Genomic DNA, 13,957 nt, shown 5'->3' on the forward strand with positions numbered 1-13,957 from the left:
TAGAACAAACTACCGTAGTGTCGATCACCTTATTTCCAATGCGTAAGTTACTTATTTGAGCCGTTTTCCATCGTAGGCCCGTGTGCTCATATTTGGGTGCACGTTAAAGAACCCCAGGTGGTCAAAATTTCTTGAGCCCTTCACTACGGCGTCTCTCATAATCATATGGTGGTTTTGGGACGTTAAACACTACATATCAATCAATCAAGCCGTTTTTCATCGCGCTTCCTGTGCATTCATGAGGAAGTGATAGAACGATACGTTGCCATTTTGCCACCAATATACCACGCACTGCGACAAACTGCAATGGTCTCCGGACACCGCTTTCTCCTTGTTTGGGCTCGCGCATGCAGCAGCGCGAAAAGAAAGGAACTATGCGGCCGCGTCTCAACACACGCTATACGTGGTCCCAAGTCTCCTTTGAAGGTTGACTCTATTAGCGCCGTATACAAGTGCGGCCGCTAGGTGACGAGCACTCAGTTGGAGTCGTGAATATTGTATACGTGCCTAGTGTGAGCGAAGGTGTCCCCTACGTTCTAAGCCATTACGACGTGCAAATGTCCCACGTTCCTAACCAGAAATTGCGTCATCGGCTAGTGGGAACGACAAGTTTCAAAAAGTTTCCTGGTGTAGTTTCTCGGATGCCGAGTGAAGAGTGTGTACATCTCGGCGAGACAAGATATTTTGAACAGCGGGGCTAACAGCATGTCAATGGTGTCAACAAGAAAAAAATCACAGCATATCAACGCAGTGAATGATGATGAATGGGGAAAAGCGTCCATCCATCTATCCGTCCATGTGTTCGTTCGTCCGCGCATGCGTCCACGAGTCTAATCGCGTTCGAGAATGCAGACGGCGTGCAGGTAACACTGACGAGACGTGAGTCAAGGAAGCCGAGCGGAAGTGTCTTCGGCGTACCCGCCGCTTTGCTTCTTCCAGGCCCCACCAACAATCCGCCACGTACGGTGACTATCCAGGAGACTGAGAAAGGCACTCGTTCTCCGCGTACCGAGGCATAGCCCGCGCCGCAGCCAATCGGAGAGTAGCGGTACAGCACCATATTGAATATCCTGACTCAGCTGCAGTTTGAATGTACTGCTATGAGACAGCGCCGTCTAATATACAAAAATCTCTCTGCAAGACTCCATTTAGAATCAATCCTGATTCAAACGACGGATAACACAATGAACCGAAATGATGGAACCCAGCTTCCTATCACAGCATTCACAGAACCTCTGCTTAAGTCACATTTTAAAGCACTCATTAACATCGCTTCACTCGCCATCGCTTTCAGTGTGAACAAGAATCCCGTTGGTGAAGCCGAAACGTCTGTTTTCGTCCCCGCCTTTTGCGTAGTCCGTGTCCTCTTTTTATTATTATCATGCTACTTATCGACGAGACAAGCTTCCGTGCACACAAGCGCTGCCATGGAGAGTAGAGCATGGCCCTGGTGGGTGTGCAAAGTTCGTTCATTAACGCTTGCTTTTAGTCGGAGGCTTACTTACACATGCGTACCTATGGCCTCGTGGCTAGCCTACGATGACTTGTGAGGTTAGTGTTCTAGCAGAATTTCTTCCCCTTATGATCTTTCGTTGATACGAGCTTGCACCGTGCGAGTGCTTGTCTCTACTTTATCGAGGACAGTTGTTGCCCAAAGAATGTTCATCTTGTGTTGAAGTTCCTGAGTTTTGGCAAGCAGCCACTTTTGGAGCGAAAGTCTTGCTTAGTGGCGGAATTCAATGGCGTTATATCTTTTTGATTTCTTATTTAGCTAGTAATATATCTTTCTTTACTAGAGCTACTTTTTGCTGTCTGTCATTCCATTCTTCAATTTCTTCGTGGTTTAACCAGCGTATCAAATCTACTAAGATCGTGACGGAAATTTGTATGCAATGCCAACGTGATATCATGGTAAACGTCTGGTGTTTTCTTACGGGATATACGTATAATTAGCACCGAGAAGAAACACTGGTGGCGTGGCAGTCGCGGCGAAGTGACGTCACGGCAAAACTCGTTTGCTCCACGGCCGAGGATTGCTTCTTTCTGCGCCCGCGGCACGCCCGCTTTTACGCGATGTGGTTGTGATAATTGCTCATTGTTGCGATGCAAGGCTACCAAGGTAGAAGAGGGCTCTTTACACTGCTAGCGAAAGTTAAGTAGCTGCAGAAAGTTGCGATAATTTGATGGGAAAACTTTCTTTCCTACAGAAGATTCACTGTGAAAATGGCACTGAAATGACTGCAAGGTATTCGTTGCTTTCACTGCTTACGCCAAGAAACTGGTCCTAAATGCTTCACGCTAATGGTCCTAACTTTCTTTACAACGTGGTGTGAACTCCATAGTTGGAACATATGTTCTGAATAATTACAAATAAAATTATGGTGTTTTGAATTCACGAAATACATCGCGGTTTTACGCAGAATATTCGGGCGATTTGACAAAATAGTGCTTTCTGCTAAAAGAGACTCTAAATGAATCTACGAAAAAAGCATTCAATATATCCAAAGTATAGAACAAAATAATACAGTCCCATACAAAATGCCCAGGGAAATGCTGACATGTTATATGTACCTAATTTACGTAGATATTTCTTCTAAACAGCTTGTCACCTCCAATTATGTGGCCGCATAATTCGATTTGCAGGATCTGCTGGTCCGATCAAATGCGTTGCCACCAGCGGTCATGCTTAATTCGCATGGGAGCGCTAATGATAGCATTTGTTTGCAAAGCAAGCGCCTGAAAGGCGCAACGAGTGTTGTGAATGGTTTCGATGGCGCTGTCACCGACGTAGCCCGCGTAATAGTTAAACGTTATTTGCCCCAATGAGTCAGTGTCTAATCACCCACTTCATATCAACGTACACGTTGATGAAACTTGGAGTTAATCAACTGCAAGGCAAATTATGTGATGAGTGGGATATAGCTGTTTAAACTAGTATACTTACTTGTGTAACAGCTGCAGCACCGTTGTGCTGCATGAAGTTGGCGCAACTAACGCCAATTAGTCTTTAGTGAGATGAAGTCCCGAAAATACTTCTACGAAAGCAATGATGAGGAGTGAGGGAGCATATATATAAGAAAAACATATACAATAGTTGTGGTAGTGTTCGGCCAAGTGCTTTAAAGATACGTTGCGAGCCACGATACTGCATCCTCGTTTGCAACTGTGCGTGGAGCTTGGCATACAAGCAAAAAGATAGTGCCCGTGGCCAGATAGGTGCATGTGCCGGATACAAATTTGGCGAAGTGAGAACATATCTCTGAAAGAAATCGCTCGTGAAGCAATCAACTATATGCAATACGCTGCTCTTACGTGTAAAAACCATCATGACGTGAATACAAGACACGCTGTGGTATAATATTGACCACCTGGCATGATCTTTCTCTTCCCTGTAGCCAGAATGCGGCTGCCGCAGCGAAGAATCGAACCCATCCCTGAGTTTCAGCGTGACATCAACAAACCTGATCAAAGTAAGTCCGATATGGCGCCGCAACCGTTGGCGATTGTACTGAGTAAAACTTTTCGTCGTTATTGATGCTGCTTTCGTCGTTCATCTGAAGCTTGAGTCAAGCGAAGAGTGATCGCAAACAGTGGAACAGCGTACGATGCCAGCGTATGTTATGTAGGTGCGCAACGGCGGGCGTCAAAAAGTCCTTGACATGACGTCACCTTAGTCTCCAACCAGGTTCCGCCACTCCAGCTTGCTAATAGTGGGGCTAATAGCGTCCGTTCAATATTTTTCTTTATGTCGCACGAGTATGGGCGTCATGCACTCTGAAATGTTTTTTTTTTGAGTACCTGCACAGTTAACCCGAAAAGGACGCTTTGTCTCACTACGAAACGAACACAGTGCGAAGGATTGCACATTGCACGACAAGAAGGGCGCTGTCGTCCCTTAGGGTGGAAAGCGCCATTTTTATTTAGTGATTGCAGAAATGTTCGCTCAGTGTGCGAACGACCCATCGGTGCCTACATAAACCCGTTTCCTGCCATACAGCGCCGTAGTGTGGTTTGCGGTTGGGGTTAGTGTAGGCGCATACTGATTCAGTGGTAGTGAGTTCAAAGCTCGTGTGTTTGCAGGAGCTTTTCTGAAAAGTATTTCTGAATGTGACAGCCGTATGTGACTTGAACATTTAATCACATGGCTGCACAAACCTCAAAATGCTGGCGGAATCAGCCAAGAATTGTTTTTTTTTTGGGCAAAAAGTAACTGTTGATCCCTTGAGGAGTATCAAGAAGGAGCAACTGTCAAGGAGTAACCGCGAAGAGAGAGTTACTATTCATACCCTCTCAGGTACCTTTAAAAAATCAGAAATAGCTGTGACAGGCTCCTTAGTCCTCTAAATGAGCACCCTTAATACTCCTATTCCTGTTCTACGTCTTGTGTGGGCATAGCTGTCTTTTCACCGTATTTCGCGACATCAAAGCTACGTTACTTGTCAAGATAATTCAAACAAAGCGTGGAGCAAATAACAGATAAAACACAGCCACCGGCACTCCTTCGCAAAGCTAGCACTAAGTATAATTGTTCTAAGTGGCAGTGCACGACAACCCGAACCTCCGAGAAAGCCTTGTGGCCGTGTGCTCCCCGACAGTGGAGTCACAATGGACATCACGGCTTGGCGAGCGACCACTCAGGACGCCATCACCAACTTCAATGGACGCAGCGGAGATGATTCGCTCTCACGACTAAAACTATAGAATGGCTCAACTCCACTCGGTTTTCCTCGACACGCGGCATACCTGTCCCACGAGTCGCGAGCGCGTGCATAAAGCTCTCCGGCTGCCATCAGCGAGCGGGTGCAGCGAAAACGAAAAAGAATTGCGCTTCCGCGCGAAGAGACCCGTGTCGGCAAACGCTCTTCACTGCAGTAGTTTGCGCTCACCTAATGGCGGCCGCACCGCAGAGGCCATTAGGTACGCAAAGCGACAAAGCTCGTGGCACAGCTACACAATCGCACTCGTTTGGATTGCGGGATTTTCTGGACTGCTGGGTAGCCATTGCTGCCGGATGCTGGCACTCACCATTTTCGGTTCTTCCTTACGAAGACATTGATCTCTAATATCACGCAAAAGAGAGAAAGAGAGAGAGAGAGCCTCGTTGGAGCACAATATGATAGAGAAAGATAGGACTTGAGAAATTATAGTAATAAATGTGCACCGTTCTTTTGGTTATTTATCAGCCCTTGTGCATACTTCATGCTCGGTAAGGTGATGCTCTGGCCTTGACTTGATGATATGGCTGCTAAACTATTATATCGGATTTGCCGAGTGTCATTGCTTTTTTTTATTCAGCAATCAACTGCATAACCAACGGTCACATTCGTTAACAACAACAAACTTAGGTACAATATATACCCGCCACGGTGGTCTTAACAGCAACAAACAAGTACGATATATACAGGGTGTCTATAGCCTGTAGCAGCACTATTGCAGTGCGCTCGCGGTCCGTCAATAGGCTTCTTTTCACGTTTAGCGGGCTTCCTTTACAACGTAGAAAAAATAACAGTGTGAGACGTATCGTAGAGGAAAACATTTAGTCAGTGGTTTCTGAAAGTGCTCTACATTTCAGTGCTCATATTTTGGGTTTACAGCCCATAAATAAAAAAATAGGCAATTAGGAATTAATGAATATTTAGTATGGGGAGAAACAAAAAATAGATTGTGTACCTACAGGCTAGTGTGAGTAGTATGCGTTTGGTTCAATTCGCCTTCTAAGTGCCTTTCACTTTCAAATTCTTGGCTCAAGTTATATGGCACACCCTGTATACTCACCACGGTGATCTATAGTGGCTAAGGCACTCGGCTGCTGACCCGCAGGTCGAGGGATTGAATCTCGTTTGCAGCGGCCACATTTTCGATGGCGGCGAAAATGCTTCGGGCCCATGCACTTACGTTAGGTGGACGTTAGAGAACCCCTGGTGGTCGAAACTCTCGGAACCCTCCACTACGGCGTCTTTCACAATCAAGGATTGTTTTAGGACATTAAACCGCACCGATTATTGTTTTTATTAAGTGTATTAAAGACATCGAGTGCATAGCGTGCTGGCACCTTTTGTAGAAGCCACCACTGCACCGTATGCACAATCACGGTAAACAAAAAAAGACTTAGTATCAAAGTCACTGCATCGTTCGAATGAGGCTGCTAGAAGCGTTGCTATTTTAAATATGTAGTGGGATGAACTTTCTTGAAAATGCATGGTATTTGCTGCAATTCATTCCGTGTGTACACGGAAGATTCGCAACAAGATGATGCAGTTCTGAGTTTGCGATATAGAGTGACAGTTGCGATTCGTTGACCTTCCCAGTGTGAGAAGTTAGGGGTGCAAGAGATGCCTGCACTCAAAGAGCAGGGCATGTGAACAGGCATTCACGGAAAATTATTCCGCCATGATTGTCCAAAAGACAAAACTTCTAGCCAGCCAAGGAAAATAACACTTAGCAACGAACAGCTTTGCGAAATCACCCCATATATCTTGTCCTCTTTTTGAGTTTTTTAAGTGTGAACATAAGTCGGTAAGGTCAATCATAAACTATTTTATGATGGCACGTTATGAGTCGGGTTCCAACGTGCTTGTGTCCCGAAACAGTGAACAAGTTAACTCTCTAACGGAACGAAGTAGACTCACAGCGCAACTTCTGACGTATGACTGTCATATTATACGAGTGAAGTTTTATTCGGGCACTTAGCTCAACTGCCCGAAAGCGTGGGATCCGAAAATGAAGTATACACATAGTAGAAGAAGAAGATTGGATGAGATATTGAACTAGAAGAAAAAAGAGAAAACGCTTATGAAGAGGGAGGCAGGTGAGTTATTTCACTATACTTTTCGAGCCTCGCCAAAATTTAGGAAACAGTGCCAAATAAAATTGAAATGAAGGCAGCCATTCACGTTCTTGTAGTGCGACTTACGATCTAAAACTAGCAAAAAAAAGTAAAGGCGAAGTTTCAAACAATGTGTGTGTGAAACGACCATTCTCGGGTTTGTGTAACCACATTTCAAAATCATTATGGAGTCTTCGAATAGGGGCCCGAAAAGTTTGGGGCCGCCGAAAAATAGCGTCAAGGCCAGTGCGCATGCGCAGTACCCAAACCGTGTTTGGGTTTCAGGTTGGTGACGCTGTTTCTCAAATTTAGCGGGAGCCACAAAGCCTGCCCCGAAAGCCTTGGGTCAGACAAACGTGACGGCACCCACTGATGTCACGGCTGTCGGCCAAGACTTGAGTTGCACAGAAGAAAGGAAGGGTCCAAAGTGCCGCGGAACCTATTCGAAAACTCTTCGCTCCTACTTGACCAAAGCGTCAATGCGCAAATGACTTTGGGGCCCCAAACTTTTGAAGACTCTATTTGAAAACTTCCTATTGTGTTTTAGGGGCGACACCCGCTCGTCCCTCGTAGCCGTTGTAGTGTGTAACAAGTATAACATTTTGACCTCCAAGGTGGTGCCGGCGAAGAATTTCTTATGTGCGTTGTTGAACAATAAAAAAAATAGTTCTCAATGTACATGCCAATGGCTGCTAATGGGGAATGAGAGACAGGAGCATTCGGCTTTCAGTTAACGCGCACGCTGCGATTCCCACTAGCAGCCATTGGCATGTACAATGCGCACTATCTGATAAGAAAGAGTTGCTACGTTATACTCGCTGGGTGTAACCTCCTTAGTTTTAGAAAGGTTTAGCGAGCGTTGAACTGCAGTGCCATGAATACAATGAACTAGTATATACCATGAACTCGAGGTGGCTAAAGGTGGGAAGTAGATACGAAGCGCAAGCCGTAAGAAAGTAAAAGCCGGATTCTCCTGTCTCTCATTTCCCATCAGCAGCCATTTCCATGTACATTGAGCACTATCTGAGAGGAAAAGGTTGCTACGTTATACTCGCTGGGCGTAACCTCCTTGGTTTTAGAAAGGTTTAGCGAGCTTTGGGCCACAGTGCCATGAATTCAGTGAAGTATTATATACCATGAACTCGAGGTGGTTAAAGGTGGGAAGTAGATCCGAAGCGCAAGCCGTAAGAAAGTGTGCGTGTGCCACCTCTCGTTTAGTCCTTGGAATGTCCGCTGGATGGCGGTGCTTCTATAAGGGGAATATATGATGAAAAGTTGCGAGATGGTGGTACTTGAAGTGTTGAATAGATGGACGAACGGACACTCAGACAGATGCATGGATGGACGCATGAACGGACGCAGGGGCGGATGCATGGACGAACGCAGGGACGAACGCACGAACAGACGCACGCACGAACAGACGCACGCACGGATGGGCGGATGGACGCATGAATGGTCACACAGACAGACGCATGAACGGATGGAAGCAAGAACGAATGGACGGACGAATGCTTCGCCACACCCTCCATCATTCACTCCGTGGATATGCTGCCAATTTTTTTTTACCGGAGCATGCATTTTCGACGACAAAATATAGCTCCGTGAGAAAAGCAACGCATATTGTGAAAAATCGCGAGCAGTTTTTGCAAGGTTGAAACAAAACATTGTTGTATTACCTTCATGCTTCTCAATACTTATAATACATGTTGTGTCTGCTATCAAAATAAATTTATTTTAAAAATGTGCACTTACTGAAATTGTTTCAAATACACCGTTCCTCCGTGCGTAAGAGATTATTGGTATTATTATCCGATATGTATACACGCAAGAATACACGCAAGAACATCAAGACACAGAGGATATAGGGCGGCAGCAGACTGGCATGAACCCCCAAGAGGGACGATACGTCCACTTGCTCCTTCAGGAGGAGGAATAATACGTAGAAAAAGGAGGACTTGAGGAAAAAAAAGATAAAAGACAATGGGAAAGTCAACAACTTCAGCAAAATCTTGTTAATTCGACACCTGTTAACACGAAAAATCAAATATTTTGGACATTTTTTATGGTCGCAGTAAGCACATGTATTGTTTGTTGGCATCATAATTTCGCTAATTCGGTCCTCTTTGGCTATAGTCCTGGTGATTTGGACGATTCTCTGAGGACGCCAAGCCCGCAGCGCAGCAAATGAGCGACTCAAAGGAGCGAGAAAAGCGTCTGCGAACAACCTAAACCACCGCGAGCCTTCAGAAACGCGCGGTCGCCAATCACCTTGCTGGCCACCAATGGTCGAGCGGCCACGGCAAACTTGTTTTATTGTCGGTTTTACTTATAACACGCGAACTGCGAAGGCGCTCTCTATGATCGCGTCGACAGCAACTGGGATAAAAAATGTGACAAGCAGTGGTTTCTTTTTTTGCTGCGCACCTTCAGAACTGCGTAGTCGACATCCATGATTCTGTATTGGCGCGTCAGTTTTATTCAGCAGCAGATGCCTTGTTCAGCAGTTTAATTTTTTCTCTTCACATATATATGCCACGCGCATAACCAATCGGAGTAGTGGGGATGCTATAAGATCGTGTCGTCAGTGACCACTGTTTCGTCCACAGTGGATGCGGTATTCATTTGCTTCGTTTCGCTTGCTTGCTACATTGTGATAAACGAACGATTAGTTGCCGGTCAATTTTTCTGCAATAAACTGTCACGGGCGTGTGCTGGAGTTAGTTTAGTAGCGGTACGTACCATAGGATTGGTCTAGAGCACGTTTTGGCTTAAGGCATGGGTGTGCCAAGTCACAGTCACTTTGTGAATGAAGTCATGCATCACGAAAATTGCGAGTTTTTTGTACTGTTCTTATGCAAAATAAGTACTTCATTTACGTATTTATCGAGGAAAAGCAAATGCATGGACGTAACCGAACGTAGTTCTTTGTTTTCTTTATACTTTTGATAATTGAGTGTTAGATTATTCTGGTGGTTTTTCCCGGTCCCATATAATACAAATTAACGATTTATTTGTGTGCTGCAGACGGAAACAAAATAAGCAGCAACACTGAAGAATGTCCATAAACACTCGGATTAATCAGTTTTGTTTATAAACGTTGGCAGGGCTCGATGCTCGATCACGTAGAGCAGGACATCTACTCGGAAAGTGTGCACTCATGAAGTGTGGCACTCTCACAACCAATGAGTCTATATTCCTTAGTTAGCAATGTCCTTACGAATGGGTATGATACTGAGCCTTACGATGCATGTACCACCCGTTACAATAACCTCCCATGCCCAGTACAAGAAGAAAGTTCACCGTGCGTCTCCACGTCATGCATCAAAAGAGGCAAATAAATCACGGTCTTTAAGTGAAAATCAAAAGCTCCTATAAATAATCTACATTTTGAACAAAAAAAAAAGCGTCACCAATAGACCGCCCATGCCGGATCCTTCAGGTCTTTATTGGTCGCATTACCTTCCACGCATCCATCTCTTTTTTGCGCTCTCACCGTTCCATCGACGACACGTATATCCTGTGCCCAAGTTTTTCCGATATGTGTAATGCGTGATGACACATAATATGCGCGATGCCACACTGACCTATTGTAGCAAATGTCATAGCATTTATATATTACATTAGCGAAAACACTATCAACTATTTTTGCAGGCCTGCTTCGCGGTATTTCGACAATACTCTAAAACATGACGCTCTTGCACTGTTTTCATGAGTTAAGCGCACATAAGTATAAAACTGATGAGTATTTTTGATGTACATATTTAACCGTCTTAGTATCCATTATTCAGTTATATATTGACTCTCGTTATGTTGGGGAGACACAATTAGATACTGCGAACGTGTAGAACCGCGTACATAAAACGACGTAACAGGATTTTGAAAATACATGTACTGCCGGAGAATGAAACTAGAAAAAACTAATGGCAGTGCGCGATGCTTATTCGCGTCTATCTGCAACTGAAAACAGTGTATCGCAATCGTCAAAAGGGAACCGCTGCGATACCGAAAGTTTTTCGCGCTCTCTCATTTTCCTTCCATTTGATACACTATTCCACAACTTTAAAACAAAAAATCTGGAGCACCAGTAATGTCGTATGTTATAACAAATAGCCATGATAACTGGAATAACAAGATTTATTGGAATGAATTATTGAACATCAGAAATGCATTAGGAAACAGGACTCCAACGCCAGCATAACTGATAATGAGCACTCCGGAATTCACATCATTTACAGATTATTCTCCTTCTTAAATATCCTTCGCCCTTTGAACTTTCGTTCGCTTGAAGCACGATTTCGAAAAAAATGAATATTCAGCACATATCACCTTGTCGACTAAACTAGTCAATTATGCTGATTTCATTGGGAAGTTTTTTCACTGGTTTTATATTTACACAACCGTGCTTTTGACGTCCAAAAGTTTTGTTCGCTAAGTGCGTGTCAGAAGAACGAACCCGCACTATTTCTAAAAAGTACAATGTTTATATGCAACTGTAATGATGAAGATCGACATCAAGGTTCTGGCGCGCGAGCAGTTGGCGTGAAGGAGAGAAAGAGGAAGCCAGAATAACAACAGCTGGCCCCACGCGGCACGACGTGGTTGACTCTCGCGCCTTGCTTTACGTGTGGCCTCCGCCTCCAGCCTCCGCCTCCAAGGCTTCGGTGTTCAGCAGAGCTGTGGTCTGCTTCTGAGGCATTGCAGTGTTGTAACCGGTGGTCACTTGTATTGCTGTTATTTTCCCAATATGAGCTGCTTGCGTTTTAAGTGTACCTTTCTTTATGTCAGTGTCATCTCCGGGCCAGAGGATATTCCTCTGGTCTGCTTCATCTCCTTCACAGGATTCCTATCTGCGCAGCGGAATCAACAGCGTTCCTGTGGGTGTGGTACCAACGAATGAAGGAGTTATTCGAATGAAGAACCCAAAGGTTATCCAATCTGAGCTATGCATGGTGACTCCTCCTCATCTACAGATAACAGAGGTCCGCCAGTTTGGACGTGGCGGCATCCTCTGCTGCTCTCCCGACCAGGCTTGTATCAAGCACCTTGGGCGCTATGCAGGATCGACCGAGTTTCGCGAAACTCGGAATATTCTCGAGCTTTGTCGACGACCCCTCATGAACGAGCCAACAGTACGAAAAAGGCAGATCTGCCCCTCAGCAAACAGCGTTTCATTGGTTACGATGAAACCAGTCATCGCGTCAAACATGGTCGGCTAAACTGGGCAGTGTTTTGAAACCAGAGGCATCTTCTTTCATTGGCTTGTCGTTCTACTCAGTGCAGAAGCGCACCCATCCAATAAAAGTGTCAAAAACATTTTGTGATAACATCTTTTAAAGGCACAGGGTGTTTAAATTTATTTTGAAGCTTTTAATGTCTGCACTAAATGTGTTTACAATGATCAGCACGGTGGCCTCTCAGATCAGTACCGGCCGAGCGTCTTACAACATCGTGACCACACCTAAGCCCGAGGGTACGTGTTAATGATCCTGGTCAGCCTGTAAATTCTAGCGTGCTGCTCGACCAGTGCGCGTCGTCTTAGTTGTCATCGCCCGCTAGTACCCGAGCACGTGCGGCCGGTTAATTATACTCGGTGACAACTTTCTGTGGCAGCACAACCAAAGCTACTTAGGCGGAGCTCCTGCACATGTGTTACTACGATAAGGAGTCCGTTTTCATGTGATTTCGGTTTTGATTGCGCATACACATCCACTTTTTCAAGCGACCATGCAATAAATCTTAGATTTATTGCGGAGAAAATAAATAAAATGTTAATTTTTAAGAGGAAGAGCACGAAGCTTCATTGAGGCTTTGAGATTTATTTTAAAAAAAAGGTAAGGTCGAGCAGGAACTGGGCTATTGAAACAACGCAAAGCCAAGAAACCATTTCTCTAACTTCAGTGCATACTTGGTCGGTATCATTGTTTTCTTTCTTTTAGACAGACAGACAAAGAACTTTATTGTCCTTCTTTTAGAGACGCAAGAGTTTTCTGGAGACGCTCACATTATTTTTTAGGGGACGCGAAGGCAACCATGGGAAGCAGAAATCTTGGCACCAATCGGTCATGAGCGGGTGTCTTACGTTTGTAAATCCAAGTGGATAAAATGCAATCTTTAGTTGGTCAAGAACGCTGTTTTTACACAGTCAACAAGATAATATACATGAACGCGTCTGTTACCCAGGGAAAGCGCAAGAGATGACTCCCTCCATTGGCGCCGACAGGAGCGGTGTTACGGTACGCGATCTTCAGTGCTATCATATCAACAAAATTAGGAAGCCAAAACACCAGCTACGTATGCTAAGCAATTTAGAAAAAGAGTCATTGGTTTAACATACAGTTTCAAATCGCGCGTTTTCTTCCAAGAAGCTGGTGTTGCTGAAGACTGGCAGATTGCTGGTGTCACTTTCAAGGCGGCTATAGTGATTAGTCCCCCCTTTTAACTGATAATATCACTCCCACACAAATTCTCGGCGACTGCATGTGCGGGAAGCAAAATATGCCACAACGCAACTCTGTCTTCATTTTTCCCTGCTCTAAATAGACATCACCCAATGAACACGCACCCATGTTCGCTCACAAGCTATAATGTGAACTTGCTGCAACCGCGCGACGCCATCGTTGTTTAGCGGGGCAGGGAAAAGGCGAAATGGCGCCAGAAAACCAGAAAAATAGAAACAGCAAAGCACGAGATACTTGCACGTGTAATCTTCCTAATAATAAGGCGAACAATCTTAAGCATATTATTTACATCTTTTTATTGTTTCACTACGCTACGCAGTACACAAAAATTAGCGTTCATGAACTACATGCAGAAGCGTAGTAAAAAAAAAAGGCATGATTGGGCTCCGTAGCCTTGGCTGTGCTGCCACAGAAAGTCGTCGCCGATTATAGCTTTTAGGGTTGGAACTTCTACAGCCATGGGTCTGCCCCTCATAGCTCATGGTACGTGACCGCCTAGTGTGATGACTCACTCATCAGGTGTGGACAGACGGACAGACGGATGGACAGACGGGTGGACGAACGGACGGATCACGGTTTACCGATAAAACCCTCCGAAGCTTCACCTCACTCATCATCATTCACTCCGCGGATATACAGTGATTTTTTTTGGCTGTATGCTCTACTTGGATTG

Source organism: Rhipicephalus microplus, chromosome X, assembly GCF_043290135.1.
Source record: "Rhipicephalus microplus isolate Deutch F79 chromosome X, USDA_Rmic, whole genome shotgun sequence".
Lineage (NCBI taxonomy): Eukaryota > Metazoa > Arthropoda > Arachnida > Ixodida > Ixodidae > Rhipicephalus > Rhipicephalus microplus.